General features: G+C 45.4%; 1 protein-coding gene and 1 long non-coding RNA gene across 18 annotated transcripts in view; one reads left to right on the top strand and one right to left on the bottom strand.

The window, feature by feature from the left end:
* Nucleotides 1–10,265, bottom strand: part of LOC135097728 (uncharacterized) — a 43,168-nt gene extending 32,903 nt beyond the window's left edge. Inside the window, exon 1 of the long non-coding RNA XR_010266085.1 lies at nucleotides 10,116–10,265. This is a non-coding gene — a long non-coding RNA (uncharacterized LOC135097728). The remainder of the gene's footprint in view (nucleotides 1–10,115) is intronic.
* Nucleotides 1–18,302, top strand: part of LOC135097726 (GTP-binding protein 10-like) — a 234,894-nt gene that overhangs the window by 23,863 nt on the left and 192,729 nt on the right. For 12 of the 17 annotated variants that reach the window (XR_010266067.1, XR_010266080.1, XR_010266069.1 and 9 more), the window contains exon 2: nucleotides 7,235–7,590. The gene's annotated coding sequence lies outside the window, so the exon portion shown is untranslated. Of the gene's footprint in view, nucleotides 1–7,218; nucleotides 7,591–10,782; nucleotides 10,926–18,302 lie in introns of those variants that run through there. The other 5 variants (XR_010266068.1, XR_010266070.1, XR_010266077.1 and 2 more) reach the window with 3 other exon arrangements.

The following is an 18,302-nucleotide window of genomic DNA, read 5'->3' as shown; positions in this document are numbered from 1 at the left end:
TCCAGGCTAATGTCTAACTTCCGCCTGTCTATGCATGGCACATCTTATCTATCAGAGTACAAATATATTACACTAGTTCCCATCACATGCTGGCGTGCGCCACTCCCCTGCGCCTTTTTATTATTCGTTATCGAATTCATTAATAATCATTAATCATCACACCTGTTGTATTATTGAATGGCTCAGCGCAACATTCCACCTGTGCTATATTGTATTGAATAAATCCCTATCGGGCTCCGCAATGCGTCATTGCCGCACGCTCTTTTATCGTGGGTTGTTTAATCTATTAACGTAACAACGCCCGTTGTATTACTTTATCGATTAGCCAAGAATTACGCCTGTTAGGTTACGGCGGCGCGGTGCTGTCCTCGCCACAGCTGTGCCACGTGTGTGTGTGTGTGTGTGTGTGTGTGTGTGTGTTGTACCCAGTACCAAGTGACTATCTCTCCCACTGCCGCGTGCATCACGCCTCGCTGCTGGTGTTGCAGGACTATGCAATAGCAACTAAGAGTATGAGACAGTCAGACGCCATTCTGGCAATACCTTATCAACATATTTAAGTTGATGAAGAGACGAACACATCTCTTCTCTAATTCCGCCAAACAAATCGCCAGGGCGTCTCGCCTCGCTACGTCGAGCAGTGTGCAAACATCGTCTTCATTAACTATCAAATAGATCTAAGACTTTATCGTGAAGAATCACACACAGATTATCCTCCACCTTGGGAGTGTGTGTGTGTGTGTGTGTGTGTGTGTGTGTGCGTGCGCATGTCTAGAGGGTGTTCACCTCATCAGAAGCTAAATGCTCCTTATCTCGCTTGTTAAAGAGGCTAATTAGGGACGACAAACACTCAAAATAACACGACGCATCACTGCAGACTCAACAAGGACCAGATCCAGGTCACCAGAAGCAAAAAAAAAAGCAGTAGGGAGGGACACACACAGAGCTCGTGTCTGGAACAAGTTATCTGGAGCGGGAGGGTTAAAATGAACAAAGGAGAAAAGAACAACATAACCTAAAAAAAAAAAAAGAAAATGGCGGGGGGGCGGGAGGAAGGCGGAGGAATGAAGCAATGCAGGAAATGTGTGCGCCTCAGGATGGAAGGCGTGGGAGTACTCAGCTGGTGCGACGCTACACACACACACACACACACAGACACACCACACACACACACACACACACACACCACACACACACACACACACGCACACACACACAGAGAGAGAGAGAGAGAGAGAGAGAGAGAGAGAGAGAGAGAGAGAGAGAGAGAGAGAGGAGAGAGAGAGAGAGAGAGGGAGAGAGAGAGAGAGAGAGAGAGATATTACTTCAAGCTTTCTGCATTACTGAGAAACGTACTAACCTGACTGGATGTGCTGCTGTAACTGTCTCATCGTGTTGCAGGGTGCCTCCCTTGTGAGGAGGAGGAGAAGGAGGAGGAGGAGGAGGAGGAGCGAGGAGGAGGAGGAGGAGGAGGAGGAGGAGGAGGAGGAGGAGGAGGAGGAGGAAGAAGAAGGCAACGAAGATAGGTTAAAAGAAAGATAGAAAATGTTCATGAAAGAAGGAAAGAACACAAGCCAGCCTCGTTTTTGGCAACGTGAACCGCCATCACAAACACATCACCGCCTCTTTCTGTTTCTTCTCCTGCTTCTTCCCAATCCACCACCAGCCCCTTCCTCCTTCCCTCTTCAGCCTTCACTCACCCCATCATCCCGCACCTCTTCCACCAGTCCAGATTCCATCAGATTCTTCCCCAGCCCCCCACAAAAGCTAACCTCATTCTGCCCACCATTCCCCCAATCCCTGGCAACCTTCCTTCTTCTCCCGTGCACCCACAAACTCACACACTACACGTGACTTCAAGTAGTAATGGAAAGCGTGGGCATGTTTGCTATACTCATCCTCCTCCTGCTTCCTCCACCGGTAAGCTACGCATGGTCTTCAAGCACTCAACATGACTGCGTTACAGGCAAACCCCAGTTCACCACACACAGGCCGCTGTTCACTATTTCAGGGATGTCTGTCTTACTGTCTTTCCAACCCGCTCATTACTACCACCCCCCACCACCACCACCACCATCACCACTGCATCACCGTGGACATCACAACGTCCAGCAAGGTCCAGTGTCGTGTTAGGCGGGCGCGTCCCTCTAATCCTTCCTAAGACTGACCGTGAACTCTACCGACGATGATAAAAGTTATGACAAATGAGTGAGGCGGGGCGTGGCGGCGCTGGGCGAGGCGGGGAGGCGCGAGGCAGTATGGCTCGGGGTGGAGTGGCGAAAATTTTAGGGGTTGTGAAGGAAGGAAAGGATGGGGGAGAGAGAGAGAGAGAGAGAGAGAGAGAGAAGAGAGAGAGAGAGAGAGAGAGAGAGAGAGAGAGAGAGAGGGAGGCGGATGATAGGGAGCGGAAAGAACGAAGTGCATGTGAGGAGAGGATTGGAAGAGAACGTGAAAATTTATGGTTGTTGCAGTGTAGCGGGGCCTGATGGGAGGAGGCGAGGGAGTGAGAGTGAGGGGGTGAGGAGGGGAGAGATGGAGAGGCAGGGATGGAGGGCACGTGTGTGGTGAGGAGAGTTAGGGAAGGAGGATGTTGGGAAAAGAGTAGTGCGAGGAAGGGGAGGAGAATGAACGTGAAAACCTCTTTTGGCGTGGCAGAATGCAATCGGACGGGAGGAATGAAGTAAGTGAGTGGCTGAGAGGGACAGGAGGATGTAAGAGGCGGGAGGAAGAAGAATTATGACAAGGGGAAGGAAATAAGAGTGAATGAAGGGAGGAGAAAGCGACGGAGTGTGTGGTGTAAACATAGGCTGTGGGGTGTTTGCTGCTGCTGCTGCTGCCGCTGCTGCTGCTGCTGTGTGTGTGTGTGTGTGTGTGTGTGTGTGTGTGTGTGTGTGTGTGTGTGTGTGTGTGTGTGTGTGTGTGTGTGTGCCAGCTTAGTTCATAAAATCTCCTGGCCTCATCTCTGCACTTTATTGCATCTTCCCGGACTTGTCACTCTGCGTGCGCCTCTCCATGCATCTTTTATTAGTTTCAACTCAGTGTGATTCACGCCCATTAAATAGACAGAGAATTTGCACTTCTGGTTATTCTGTATTGCTTGATGATGGAATTATTTGCTTTTTCATCTCCAGTTATTAGTAAGTTTATTTTCAAGAGCTTAAGAAAGCAACAGGTATATAGATAAGCGTGGCACAGCGCTTGGGAGCGATGCGCTGTGATACAGCAGGCAAGTTGGGCGTAGCTTGGCGAGAGCATGGCCGAGGTGTTCTTCCTGTAGTGTGCACTACTTAGGCGCAGAGTCATGACCAATTCCTATATCCAAGGAGGCTGCACGCACCACTGAAATCAGAGCTATTAGCAAATTCATCTTCAACGCCACTCCGTTGTGGTGAGGGACAAGCATCGGAGTGAAGGCCGCACGTTGCAGCCTGTCAGGCTCACTGCCCGGAGCCACTGGCTAATTGTTCCTCTATAGCACGTTCGATAGCGACACTGCAAGAATTGCTACTGCTGCCAGTGTGTACTGCACAGTAACTCTTGCAGCAAGTCAACTAGCGAGCTGTAATCATTACAAAGCCTCAGCTGACATTTATGACACTCCGCTTAGAGGCAAGGGTTACACTGGACGGGGACATCAGCTTTACAGCGAGGGAGTCCGGTGCCAAGCTGAGCACAAGACGGGTGGCCTCCGCTCGCCAGACACCAGACGGCGGTGCGAGTCATTAGCCTCTTGAAAAAGTTGAGTCATGCATGATGTGTGAAAAAAAGAAATGAAATAATTGCCTACACGATTGATAGCGCTTTGTTAACGTTTGCATCGCCCGGGAAACAACTGTAGCTACTTGACTATTTGTAGAGAAGAAGGGGAAGGCCACACTCATCCATGACATGGCTCACGTGACCAGTCTGACGTGTGAATGACCACCGCTTGGCATAACGTAAGCTGCAGCCTATGAGGTGAAGTCTGCAGGGCTGTGGTTTAGTAATTTTAAGTAGGGATGTGAGAGGATACACCAGGAATGATGAGAAAAGAAAGGATGTACTCCAGAGCGGGTGTCGCCTGTCATCCGCCAGCGACAAAGTGAACGCGTGGGTCACGGCAGAGGGAGAACTAACTCCCTGACGCTTCCCCAACACCGGTTATTGCTCTTATAATTAATGGCTGTACAACAGTTTAAGACAAAATTTCATTTGACCACTTGAAGACAAAAGACATTTATATCAATACTTAGAATGAGGCATCCTCAGCGTACTCCAGGACACACAGTGCAATGTACCACTGCTACAGTTGGCGGAATGAGGGAACACTCGTCCCTCCACTGCCGAGAAGGGAACCACATTTACCGCCTCTTGAGTGCCGTGAGAGTCATTCACTGGCTGACAGGTCCGCGACAGTTCGCTCCTTCACCAGCCACACAAGCCATCCACGTAATGAAAACACCTGATGGGAAGTGAGCAGGTTGGCGCTTGAGGCGACCACTACACAACCCACACGCCAACCCTGTGTAGCACATCACTCGCAGGCGTCAAGTGTGTCAGTCTGGCCGTGTGTGTGTGTGTGTGTGTGTGTGTGTGTGTGTGTGTGTGTGTGTGTGTGTGTGTGTGGAAGAGAGAGATGGAGGCCCATGTACATCGTTTAGTTGAATTGCTGCACTGAATGTGTAGTGTGTGCTTCACACGGAGTGCAAGAGTGCACGCGGATGCGTAGTTTGTAGATAGTTTTAAACGGCACAGCGACATGAGAAAAAAAAACAAAAAAAACTGGTGAACCAGTAGCGATGCCTGAACGCTCTTGCCTCGATTACCCGCCTTTACCATTCATCTGGCGCCTGACACATCAAACAACAGGCGTAAAAACTATACCGCGGCATACGCACGCCAGCGTTTGTAACCCAGACCTTTGGATGCACACCAAGAATAAACTTTTGCCTGTGTCTGCAGCGGCGATTACGAGTAGTGGACAGCGTGCCCCTGTACATCCAAACATCGTATACTTGGCTTTTAGGCTGGAGCTGACTAACTTTATAGCACGCCCACTGTGCACTTACTGTAAAGCATCGCAGTGTTACGACATTTAACGGCAAGCCTCGTCGTATTCGGAAGTCGAGGGGTTACGGGAGAGTTGTAACGAGTGGAAGTGAGCACCCTTAACTCCAGACATCAAACAACCCCCGCCCCATGCCATACAACCTCCCGCGTCACCCCGACACCCGCCCCCGCGTTCACACTCCCCGGCAGGCAAAATGGATCCTCATCAAGGGTAAAACACGATAATACGCCTCGATGACCAAAATTTACTACAGAAACATGTTCATCCCAGACCCTTCCCTCTTTATAGCAGAACCCCCCCACCTTTCTGCGTGTGGGTGTGTGTTGCAGGCCGAGCTGAGCAGCCGAAAGCTACTTGTAATTAAGTTCTCGCTGGTCTCTCTCTGTCAGCAGCGCAGGTCCGTGCTGGCAAAGCGCCGGTGTCTGCTACACTGCTTTGTTGCCTAGCTGCTAAAAAGAGCGGCACGTCATGCTTCTCTTTCACGATTTCCCTCCGCTCATAAGAGACTACAACGCGACTTTTAAGCAGATTCACTAAAGCATATGCCGCTATTTGCTTCTGTAATGTGCATAATTTTTACATTATCCTCCTGCTGTATAAGAATAGCTGTTAGCAAGAAACACGCCAAAGCAACACCACTCTCAACTAACTGACTTACTGAACCACTTGTAAAATCCACATGAGTTTTTGTTGTACTCAAGAAAAAAAAAAAGTAAAAAAAGTCACCTCTCTCTCTCTCTCTCTCTCTCTCTCTGACGACAGTGTGTGTGTGTGTGTGTGTTTGTGTGTGTGTGTGTGTGTGTGTGTGACATTCACTGTGGCAGAGGGAGTGACAGAAACCGGAAGGTGAAATTTACACCTTTGTTTTTTGGCGATGATTCGAGGAAAAAGATTGAATAAATTAGTAAAGAATCATTGAATCAATAGCCGACACGTGTACATAAAGACGCACTTAAGCTGCATACATAGGTACATTCAATACTATAGAGATTTATATATGTATTATAACAAAGAGCACGGCGGTGTCGACTAGGAAGTGCTCCATCACAACCACCACCACCACCACCACCACCACCTTCCCCCATCCCCCAAATACTCGCATAGCACACAACACACAATAAAATTTCAATCAATCTCCTGCTATGCTTCAATTCCTGAACACACACACACACACACACATACACTAACAGGGATAACACTTTACTCCCCATTTCCTTCAGTAAGTTTTCAGAATTCCTTTTCAATGTTGTTTTATCATGCCAAATGAAGAATCACGCTTTACTTTTTTTTTTTTAATTAATTCCCCTCTCTGTTTTTTCTTCCAGGTTGTGCACAAGACCCTCAATGTTGTTGGCATTGCCGTGCTGTGCTGTGCTGTGCTGTGCTGTGCAAGGCTCGGGGATGTATTAATACTGGTGGTGATGGCCACGACACACTGACACACACACACACACACACACACACACACACACTGATAGCACCACACACATACAAGACTTAAGGGAGGATATATCACGTAACACACCACACATACACACGCACAAGAGTAATACATATATACACATGTAGATATACCTTCCTAACAATATAAAATAAACAGTGAGCGTGAGAAAACAGGAAGGTCTTAGGACTAATCCTCGTTGGTGATAAGAGAGATGCACTGTAGATCATTGCTGTGGGCCTCACCGGAAGGGAGGGTGAGGTTAACAGATACGGAAGAGATGGATGGGGAAGAGAAGCTGAAAAAAATAATAGAATAAAAATGAATTAGAGTTGGATGGTAAACAGGATCAAGTGCAAGGCAAAGGTGAACGGTAACGATGAGGCCCGGGGGTACGAGAGAGAGAGAGAGAGAGAGAGAGAGAGAGAGAGAGAGAGAGAGAGAGAGAGAGAGAGAGAGAGAGAGAGAGAGAGAGAGAGACTCGCCTTTCTCTTTAACGCTGCTGTGACAAGGGATGAGGAGGGAAACGAGTGCCCTGCAGTGAGGAGGGCAAGGCACAGGGACGGCAGGGACAGGGAGAGGGAGAGGTGCTTCAGGGATGAGTGCTTGTGACTACTGAGGGAGATATGGACGGTAGCTGGGGAGAAGCAGAGAGAGCGAGAGTGAGGAGGAGGTCAGGGAAGAGCAAACAGGCAGGTGAGAACTTTGTGACGTCTCTTTCACTCAGCCATACACTCACTCAGTTGTCGTAAGCTTGGAAACACAAGAACTGGTGTGGTGAAACAGAAAAGTTTATGCCGCGGTTTGACATTTCCCGCCCTGAACACTGAACACGCCGGGCATTAGTAAGGGCGGCCAAAGGTGGGTGTGTGGTGTGTGGCAGCAGCAGTCAGTGACTAGTGCCGGCGGGTGGCGGCGGCGGCGGTGTTGGAGGTGGTGCCTTACAAGGCGTGCAGGAAAGCCATGACGGCTTTGGTGGCAGCATGCAGACGGGCGGCAACGGACGGTCTGCCAAGTCTACCTGGGCTGGGCGGACTAGCACCCTGGCTGCTGCTGGCGGCGTGGACACAAGCGGCCGTCGCAAGAGTCAACGTGAAATGTAAGTATAACTTTACATTTCTAAATAATAGCTGTTCACCCAGAAAACCACAGATTCTTCTAGTGAAACTATTCTACAGTGAGTTACTTTTGGGAACTTCGTCACCTTTACGCAGCACCTTTAGTTTTTACTTGGTGCAAATATTGCTTCAGAGCAAACTGTACTGCAATACCACTGGGATGAAATTGCGGGATGTGGTGCCCACGACAGCCACCCGCATCCACTGCAATCAATATCTTGCTTTTTCATCTTTTTTTTCTGTTTTCCAAAGTCATTAGCTCCCACTATCCCTCCTCACTTGTGCCACCTTTATACTAACAAGCTAAAATGTTACTTAATTATCTGTATTATGCAAGCGGCGATGCTTTTTATAAGCCAGTTTTCCTGTGGGTCAGTCGGTGTCTGCTGAATGATCCTTTGGACTGATGAATATACCCCACGATGCAGGAAAGGTCTTGTTATCTCACTGAGTGCTGAAACACACACACACACACACACACACACACACACACACACACACAAACTTTTAATACGTATACATTTCACTAGTAACTATGCTTCCCCTAAACCTAATAATAAGTAAGTATCATAATGAGTGTTTCATATATACACAGTTAACAAGTTGCCAGAGGTTGCTGCACAGTAAATAATAAGATATTACAGACAACAAATTCATATCTACAAATGAGACAGCAAATGGTGGCGCACAACGAGCCGTACATTGGCCTGGAACAGTTCCAGTAATAATAACACCGCGGGAACGCTTCGCCGTGCTTGTTACACTCAGTTGATAATGTTTATTAAAAATATAACTTATACATGATTAGGAATTGGAACTACCTGAACGAAAAAAAAAAAAGTTTTAATTTTAAAATCTGGTTTGGCCTCTCAAGTTTAATGAAATGATTTTGTGCCGCGTTGTTCTGGTTCCTCTGACTGATGTAGGTCTTAGATACATATATTTTGTGTGACAGAACACTACCTACGTTTTGGCTTGCCTGCAACAACTCAGTATACAAAGCAAGTAATGGAGAGAGAGAGGTGACAGGTGACAGGACCAAATTGAGTGTGGGCGGGGCTTTCACTCAGCACAGACATGGATTACAGTCTTCGCCCACCTCCGCCCAGTAATGACGAAACAATGCTGATCAAAACTGCACTTTGATGGAGGCGCGAAGTGACTTAGCATCATGAGTTGAGCCTATAGTTTTAATATACTCGTAGTGCTTTCTGTCAAGAGTGATTCCTCCCGCGACTTAATACTTTAACCTGTCTTCCTGCCGTGTCTCAGTTAATCAATAAAGCGGCTTCCTACCTTTTCCACTCACACCGACGGATATTTCATCTCATGATTTGCATTCCTTAATCTCCTGTATCCTCTCAAAGCCAGCTGCCCACACCTGTCCCCGTCCCACATCTCTTCACCTGTCACCTCCAACCACTTTGCAGTTCCAGTCTGTAATCTTATAAAAACAGCTGCACTATTTAGCTCAATCTGACTAACGTGCTAACCAGTATTCGCCCTGGACCCACGAAATTGCATTGCACGTTAGCATCCACCCTGCTTAGTGTACCACCCCGCGCTGACTGGTGTGTGTGTGTGTGTGTGTGTGTGTGTGTAGAATGAATTGAACTGAGTTGATTGAATCCACTCAGACTTTATGAATAAGTAAGCAATGCATCTCCATCAAAATTTATGAAATTATGCAAAAATACATGCAGTATGAAATAAACATATTCAAAACGAAATGGCTTATTAAGTATAATACTTTTGAACACTGCATACATATCACGCAGTGCCACAATTTCCCCTTTACAGTGAGACAAGAGCGTGGAATTCGTCTCTTGCACCACCACCACCACCACCACCACTGCACTTGTTCCAAAGTCTATCCTCTGTGTACACACCTGCGTGTGTGCGTGTTCGAAGCTGTCTGCTCTTTGTTTACGAACAAAAGCCGGACTGTTGTTAATACTTTACAGCACTATTTTCCAACCTGGGGGAAATTTTAGGATTTCAGGGGGAAAATCTATTGAGGGAAATAAAAACTACCAGCTATTGACCGACAGAAAAAAAAAACTCATAATATGGTTGTTAAGTTTTGTTGAAATACTATATATAAATACAAATCAAAATTTATGCTAGGATTGCCTTTAGTAATGACTTTGTACGAGTTTTTACATTTCCTTTTCACTCTATGAAGGAGGAAATCCTAACAGGTGAACTGGTTGAAAGGGGAAAAGACGAAAAAAAAAAAAAAAGTTTGTGAACTACTGGTTTACATAATCTGTTTCATCGCTATTTGTGGCTAATTATTCAACTAAGTCTTCAGCAGCGCACATATATGTTTATCAACACTCCTTTGAGCATCCGCAGTTCGCACGACAGCTAGGAACACAACATGCTATTATGAGCACAGGTGACAGGGAAACAAGGGGACAGCTACAGTGTAGTTAACTTTGAACACAACACTTGGAACAAATGCATACTCTGTACCAATTAAGCTTCCCTGTTCAGTACTCACCGAGCTGCTCAACGCCTCGTCACTTACACCCACTGCTAGCTTCCTAACTCCCGTGGTCTTCAATATATGTCACTGTCCACTGACGACACGAATACGTAGACACGTACCTCTCACAAACCTTAAAACACAAACTGGCAACCGCAAGGCAGCTAGCCGCTCTCTGTTATATCTATCTATATATATGTATATTTTTCTCTAAACAGTGATGATTGACTATTTTTTTTGCTGAATATGAATAAAAATATTTTTTGTGATGAAAATATTACATATAAATTGTAAATAAAGACCATATTAGTGACCCACACTAATTGTTTTACTGATTAGGCTAAACGAGCATTTGCTATAAGTTACCAATCCATTCCTATTACATAATTTTGTTTGCATTATGTTTTTTTTTGTGCATTTATTTTTTTCTTTTATTTTCCTAATCAGTCTTATTTTGATTTTACCTTCATACTGTATTGACAAGCCAAGAAAATGTTCAAAATGTCGAGATGATCCTCCATTAGCAATCTCATTTCCTTTTTTTTCTTGTTTTTCTTATGGATCTTTCAGCTATATTCTTCTTATTGTTTTGTTAAAAAAAAAGAGAAAAAGAAAACACAATTTCATGATATATAAATGTGAAAAGACGAATGATTATGAATGACATTTAATATTATCGTACGCCGATGGCGGGAAGAGGCTGCTGTGCGTAGCAGATTGCGCAAAGTATTCTTGTGTTTTCTTGCTCGAAGTGTTGACGTGCCGTGATCCTGACGAAGGGGAGAGTGTACCAGTGTTCAGGGATAGACGAAGCGTCATGCACTGGTGAGTACTAGAATCACGCTAGCACACAAAAATAGTGTCACATTTCATCATGACATTGAGTGTGATCTTTGCAATTGTACAACCTGCTCCAACTTGCCTAACTCGTTCATAATCCCGTCACTCCCTATCCCTGCCTACTCAGGGCTTCCATCTACCCTTCACATCTCTCCTTCATAATATTCTTTTGCTATCTCTCTCTCTCTCTCTCTCTCTCTCTCTCTCTCTCTCTCTCTCTCTCTCTCTCTCTCTCTCTCTCTCTCTCTCTCTCTCTGCATTGAGCGTTCTGACCACTGAGAGCAAAATAACCTTTCTTTTTATTGCAATGACAAATGTTGGTGAGGCATTTTAAGGGAGTGTTAGGAATGTTTTGTGGTCGTGATATCCAACAAGTCCATTACACAAACAATATATTATTTTTAAGCTGTTTTCATGTTTTTTGATACGATTTTGTAAGTGTTTCTTGACATGTGGGTGGGAAGGAGAGAGGCTAATAATGGTAGTAATAGTAGCAGTAGTAGTAGTAGTAGTAGTAGTAATAAGGTAACAAGCGTCATACTGTCGTTAGCTGCCGAAACAGTTAAAGGAAGCCTTGTGGGAAAGCATTGTCGGTGAGGTAATGACAGGCTCCCATGCAATAGTAATGGCTAAACTTGCAACCAATGGCTCCAGGTGACATCACGCAAGCCAGGTTCGCTCACCATTGCATTTTTAACCCTAATTCAAGGTGCGGTTTTTTTTTTTTTTTTTTTGTCTTTCGTTAAACTTTCATGATAACTTCCTATCAAATGAAAACTTTGTGATATTTCAAGAATTAGAAAAAGAAAAAAAGAAAAAAAGAAATTGAGAGAGAGAGAGAGAGAGAGAGAGAGAGAGAGAGAGAGAGAGAGAGAGAGAGAGAGAGAGAGAGAGAGAAAGAGGTTAAACTTTCATGATAACTTGTTCTCAAATGAAAACTTTGTGATATTTCAAGAATTAGAAGAAGAAAAAGAAAAAAATCGAGAGAGAGAGAGAGAGAGAGAGAGAGAGAGAGAGAGAGAGAGAGAGAGAGAGAGAGAGAGAGAGAGAGTGTGTGTTGGTATGAGTGAACAGTGGTGTTTGGCGTACATCTAATGTAAGGCGAAAAGTGAAGAGATGAAGGGCGGTGAAGGAAACGAGAGGGTAAGCATTAGGTCGTGTATGATGAAACAGGATATACGTTGCCTTAATAATAAATGAAATGTATTTGATTTTCCTTCCTTGCGTAATTCTCCTCCGAAAAATATGTATTCAACAAATATTTGCCAGTGGAAGTTGGAATGAGAAGTTTAATAATCGCTCTCGGGCAGAAACTGTACCTTTGTTTTGTACAGCTTGTATGCTTTAATGGAAACTATGTAGCTTTGTGTTCGCTCTTTCCATGAAAAATCCGCGCCATGTCAACATTGCCTCATTATGAAATATTAACATCATCCAAGAGTAATGAAAGATCGTAGAAAACACACAGATGAATGTAGATTTCAACTTAAAACGAAGTCAATGGTTTTTCAAGACTGTTTATATGATTCTAGCGATATAGTAAGGATATCATCAGTAGAAAAGAAAATGCCTTTGAGAGCTCGAAAACTGATCCCTGTGGCAGTCCTGATGATTGGCAAAAGTGTATAACAACTGCATCGCCTCCCACAAGACACTCGCTGTAGAATTTCCAGACTCGTGTTTCTGTTACTTGTGTTCAGTGTGGTGTTTGTTGATGGAGGGCAGTGAGGCTGTGGTGCCTTAGCGAAACAATTCCTTGCCTTTCCACTGTTAAGTAAACACGCTTCTCTTTGCTAACATACAACACATCCTCTCGCAATGTAGATATTCCACCTTTAGTCTGTAGTCTTCACTGCCTCATAGAGTCTTCCAAGGTACGCTGAACTGCATCCTTTGTAGTAGACGGAATCACTCACTTACTGACTTAATTCCTTGTTTAGAGTTTAAGTAATAAAGTGTGTCTTCCCGCTGTCTTCCCTCAGAACGCTATGCTAGTCACACCAAGAGCAATTGTCTCGCGGCGTCTGTCCTGCTGCGCTGGTTCATCTTTCTCCATCACATTGCTGCTGTTCGTTGTATCTTCACCACCCTCACAGCGGGCGCTCCTAACCTGGTAACTGTCTCTTCCAGTCCAGCGGCTTCCTATCCATCATGCGAGGTATCTCATTCACTCACACCTGACGCACGAAATCGGGGAAGCGTAGACACACAGCTCAATACTCCACGCTCTGTTCACTATTACCTGCTTCCATTTTCCTCGTACATTTCTCGTCCTCTTTTCCAGCCCCACTTCATGCCGTCTTTATTGAGATGCACACACACACACACACACACACACACACACACACACACACACACACACACACACACACACACACACACACACACACACACACACACACACACACACACACACACACACACACACACACACACACACATTACTTGCTTTCTTTTATAATTTACCCACTTTCCCTATTCCGCCCTGGCCATTCTCTCTCTCTCTCTCTCTCTCTCTCTCTCTCTCTCTCTCTCTCTCTCTCTCTCTCTCTCTCTCTCTCTCTCTCTCTCTCTCTCCCTCTTCGTTTTACAAGCTAATTAGTGTTAGAGAGAGAGAGAGAGAGAGAGAGAGAGAGAGAGAGAGAGAGAGAGAGAGAGAGAGAGAGAGAGAGAGAGAGAGAGAAGACTGGGTAAGAAGACAAAAAAAGGATAAAACAAATGATGAAGAGAGTGGGTCATTAGTAAGACGCGGGACAAGTAAAGGGTATTTATAGAGATTAATGCAATGGTAGAGGGGGACCAAGTGAAACTGCCAGTGTAGAGGGAGGGAGAAGGTGTGTTGTATTTGTGTGTGTGTGTGTGTGTGTGTGTGTGTGTGTGTGTGTGCTTCGTATGAGCTTGTATTTCAGACTAAAGTTTTTTCTTCTTATTATTTTTGTATCTATAACAAAAAATGTATGTAAAGTATTCATAGGTTTCCATAATATTTAAGTAGAGTTTTTTTTTTTTTTCTCTTCGTTGTGATATTTTAGATGAAATGAAAAGTTAGGTGTGAGTGCTGCTAACAAAGGTCAACAAACTGGGGGGGCCTTCAGAATTTCCCTCGAGAAGCACCTACGTCAGGATCGAAGCTTACCTGGCGTCACTCACACGTACCTTGCACATGACACACCTGGTATATCAGTGGCTGCAGAGCGGCGTGAGGAAACCAAGGTGCACTACAAACTAAAAAGATGTGGTGAGCTCATGGCCTCGGGTTTGCTATCGGCAGTGTTTGTGATCGTGGCGCTCTTGGCGTAATATTGACGAGCGGTTAAGCCACCCGGGCGGCTCCGGCACTGTAAGGGTTAATGATTCTCGCCGGGGAAGGCCAAACTTTTCTTCACTAGCGTCGTTAGTGTCTGGAGTTCCTTATCCTTCAATATCACGGAAAGTTTAACAATTACAGCTTTCAATTGCTGATTAGACAGACTTTAAACTGCAATCTGCAACTGAGATACAACAAAATTTTTGCTCTTCTGAATGAATTTATGACCTTTCCTCACTGTACCATGATAGTTATTCTACTGGCGATCACTCATATCATTCCTGCAAAAACTTCCATGCAGTTTTTTCCTATTCTCTCAGGAACGGTTAGTGGGGGTGGTGGATGAGGGGGGTGGAGCTCCGCTTCATCCCAAGGAAGCCGACAAAAATGTCTCCTCTTCTTTCCTTTCCTCTCCTCCTGTCCTTTGCTCGTCAATCAAGAGTGTTGTGCTAAAGCGGCCAGCGTGCCGAGGAGGGATGAGGAGGGTGTGTCCTCGAGGCCGGCAGCAAGCAAGGGTTTGGTGCGGGGCGGGGAGCCGTGATGGCATTGTCACCGCCATTAATCTGGACGGGCTGTCCTGTTAACCAAAATAACAAGGTACTCGCCGAGCTGCTCCTCTCCTCCCCACTCCACTCCACACCTCCACCAGGCCGCGGCCTCCTTCCAGCCACATCTCAGGCGGCTTATGGCTCACAATGACAGGTGCTAACGCCATCAAGCTGCTGACTTGCATAATATTCATATAATCATCAAGACAAACACGGTGGCTCCCCGCCACAACGTGATCCTTTTTACGTCTTTTTAATTTCAAGCCTGTTTAAATTTTTTAAGGTGGGGGAAATCTTATAAAATTACGTGGTGGTGACTTACTCCCGCCTCCTCTTACCTTGCTATGGCAGATTACCATCCACTTTCACCATCATTTTCATACACTGTGTGGTGTGAAGATTTTTCTTTTTTTTTTTCTTTTTTCATCGATCCCTTGACTGCTTACAGTATATGCTGGTGGCTGTGGATTCTGTTCTATTTTTTCATCGATCCCTTGACTGCTTACAGTATATGCTGGTGGCTGTGGGTTCTGTTCTATTTTTTCATCGATCCCTTGACTGCTTACAGTATATGCTGGTGGCTGTGGGTTCTGTTCTATTTTTTCATCGATCCCTTGACTGCTTACAGTATATGCTGGTGGCTGTGGGTTCTGTTCTATTTTTTTCTTGCCCCGTCCAGCACAGCGTTGTCTATTCCGAGTGGCACTGAAGCCCCTTGGTGGGATCTTCAGTGCACGCGGGTCACTGGGTGAGGGCAGCGGAGGCACAGGCTCCTTGCATATTTGGCAATCGATAGCTAACCGAGTTACCCGCCCACCAGTCCCTGCATCATGCCATTGATTGCATCTCTTATTTGATCTGCACCTGCGTTTGGTGAGATTGTGCGGCTTTGCCAGCGATAAGGAATGAGCCGTGGCATCACCTCTCAGCCCAGCGCTGCCACACACGGGACTGACTGTTTGACCTCAGCCCCACGCTGCTCCACTCTACATCGCTGTGTTTGGCTAGTGTCACATGATGAAATAACCTCTCTCTCTCTCTCTCTCTCTCTCTCTCTCTCTCTCTCTCTCTCTCTCTCTCTCTCTCTCTCTCTCTCAAACACACACAGACGCACACACAAAGCCATTACTCCTCAAATACCGGAAATCTTGGGTTGCAGGTCCTTCCTGATATAAATTAAGTTATGAGGCAGTGATGAACCCAGGCCGCGGTGTGAATGGAATCCCGCAGTCCCAATAACGCAGTGGCAATATTTCTGCCGCGGCGGCCCAGACTATTCTTTGGGAATGAACACTGACTCAAAATTGGTTTCCGGAAATTGCAACGACCAATAGTTCTTTTGTGGTGGCGGTGTGGTAAGGGCGACGCGGGGTGCACGATAATGTGAGGCCTCAGTCAGCGCGGCGCAGCGCGGCGGGGCGGGGCGGGGCGGGGCGGCGCCTTTTTTGGCGAGCCCTGCAGGGAAAGACGTGTGGGAGGCTGCGCCTAAACTGGTTACATCCACTGTGTGTGTGTGTTGCCTGCTTCTTTGGTGCATGGCGCTTGTTTGGTGCCTGGAGGATGTATTGGTGGGCTCGCTGAGGAGCCACACAAGGCTGCCCACGGAGTTGACTGTGTTACGTGTCTGGAAATATGAGAGAGAGAGAGAGAGAGAGAGAGAGAGAGAGAGAGAGAGAGAGAGAGAGAGAGAGAGAGAGAGAGCCGTGAAGACACAATATTCCGTCTGTCCCTGTCCCTTATATTGGAGGCAAAAATATGGTGTTTTGGAAAATGTCTTTAAATACTCTTTTCTTGTCCTTATAGTTTAATTATCTAGTTAACTAACCAATTAATTAATTAATTAATTAGTTAATTTCTATTCGTATATAAGTTAAGACAATTTTGTGTGTTAGCTGCACATTTGTTCAGCGTGGTGGACCGCGCTGGCTGTTGTCGGGCAGAATGGTTCCAGCACAACCTTGTGTAGGAAGAACACATAATACTGGGTTATGCACGCATGCTTTTAAAGTAATATATTTCTGCAGAGTGCAGCGGGCATGTCAACAGAAGAAAAAACAAACAAACATATATATACTGTTTATTTAAGCTTACGAGAGGCCAGCGCAAGCTTTTAACAAAAATGCAGTTGTTTCGTGAAATATTAATGAAGCTTTATAACGGCGCACACGCTCGGGTGGTGAGATAAGGAAGCAGCAGTGGTGGCAGCGTCACTTTGTACGGTTGTTACGGAGCCTTCCTCGCTCCTGGCGCTGCACCTCAGGCTGTTAGTTGTGTGCTCAGTGGTGACGCAGTGCCCGGGTGGCTGCGACCCTTCCTTCCCCTGGAGAGTACCCAGGTGGTGGCAGCTCATCACCCTTTGCCTTCTCTTCCCTGGCTCCGTTTTTTCCCTCCGGATTGCTCACTCCTTTACTTTTATTTTTCTATTTTTCTTTCACCCCCTTGACCATCTCTCGTCTTTTCATTCCTGCTTTCCTCCGTTCTACTCCCTTCTCTCTCTTGCTTTCATCTCTCTCTCTCTCTCTCTCTCTCTCTCTCTCTCTCTCTCTCTCTCTCTCTCTCTCTCTCTCTCTCTCTCTCTCTAGACACACACAGACACTTGTTTGTGATTTTAAGCTGCACGGGTTTTGAATGGAACCTTGGTCAAGCACGATTCAGAAAGATCTCGGTGAGGATCTAAAAAATATGAGTGTGCCTTCTTCCTCCTTCTTTCTCTTCCCCTCCTCCTGCCTCCCGAGGGTCGTGCATGCATATCCTGGTGGTGCTCATGTTCTGTGTATCCCGATGTCACAAAAAAAGTTTAGAGGAAAACGGGAAACGGAAAAAAAATCAGTCCAACAATGAAGTTGAGAACAAACCAAAAGCGAGACTAACAAGGCAAGCAATTACTGCAACCGTCTCTCTCTCTCTCTCTCTCTCTCTCTCTCTCTCTCTCTCTCTCTCTCTCTCTCTCTCTCTCTCTTTTGTGTGTGTGTGTGTGTGTGTGTGTGTGTGTGTGTGTGTGTGTGTGTGTGTGTGTGTGTGTTTCGGTGGTGAAAAAAAAAATTATATATATATATATATATATATATATATATATATATATATATATATATATATATATATATATATATATATATATATATATATATATATGAATATTGTTGCATTAAAGTTGATATACATCCCTTTGTTTCACGGAAATAAATCTAAACTCAAGCACATAACCTGCTAATCAAGATAAGAAGGAAAGAATGATAGGGAAAAAGTGTAAGCCGCTTTGGTAAATTGTTAAAACTCAGTATCAAGAGAAGAAAATACTGGAAAATGATATACTGTTTTGAAAATTTCTTCCTTTAGGTGACAAAAATTGGTCGCCAAAGGAACGCAACACAAAAGTCGGCCATTATTTGCAGCGCCACCACATTGAACAATACAACCGGGACTCAGCTGCGAAAATGCAAGTGTTCTGGATCACTTATAAATATTACTAATGAAGCAAATACCGGAGTGGGTGATGCTGAATGTAAT

The sequence above is a fragment of the Scylla paramamosain genome, unplaced genomic scaffold (assembly GCF_035594125.1).
Source record: "Scylla paramamosain isolate STU-SP2022 unplaced genomic scaffold, ASM3559412v1 Contig30, whole genome shotgun sequence".
Classification (NCBI taxonomy): domain Eukaryota; kingdom Metazoa; phylum Arthropoda; class Malacostraca; order Decapoda; family Portunidae; genus Scylla; species Scylla paramamosain.
Note: the sequence above shows the minus strand (reverse complement) of the source record. Positions and strands in the feature narration are given on the sequence as shown.